Source organism: Penaeus monodon, chromosome 19 (genome assembly GCF_015228065.2).
Source record: "Penaeus monodon isolate SGIC_2016 chromosome 19, NSTDA_Pmon_1, whole genome shotgun sequence".
Lineage (NCBI taxonomy): Eukaryota > Metazoa > Arthropoda > Malacostraca > Decapoda > Penaeidae > Penaeus > Penaeus monodon.
The window spans coordinates 44,822,649-44,823,307 of NC_051404.1; positions in this window are offsets into that span (position 1 = coordinate 44,822,649).

Here is a 659-nt window from a genome sequence, read left to right on the forward strand (position 1 = left end):
GGGTTGTTTTCGGGAAAAAAGGTTTGGGGGGCCAACCCTAGCCGGGTTTAAAATTGGCTTGACCTTTAAACCTTTATTTCACTTTTCCCCTTTGAGGGAATTAATGTAATTAAAAAACTCATAATAAAAAGTTATATTATATATGTTAAAAGAAAGCCATTTTCCAGTTAACCCAAATTTCCCTTTGGGGAATTTAAAAGGAAAAAAGGAAAATTAGCGAAAGAAAAAGGGAAAATTTTTTAATTTTTTAAAAACGGTATGGAAAAAAAAAACAAGAAATAGTTTCATTTTTTTTAAGTTTAATTTTCATAAATAGGACAAAAAAAACCTGTGTTTTAAAACCCAAAAAAAAAAAAAAAATGTAAACCCTTTTCCCCCGGTAACGGTGTGCAAGGTGTAAAGGTTGATGAGGGAAATAAAAAAAAAAGTTTTTTCCCAAAAAAAAATTCCTGGGTATATGGGCAAAATTCCTAAGCGAGGGGAAACCCCTCAAAAAACTCCCCTTCAGATTTAAAAGATAATCATGAAATCGAAAGCAATTGTCCTTATTTTTTTCATGGGGTTGGAAAAAAAAAATTTTCAAAAAACATAATTTACAAATTCAGAAAATTTTAATAAGGAAAAATTTGGGGATGTTTAAGAACCCAAACAAAATCGTG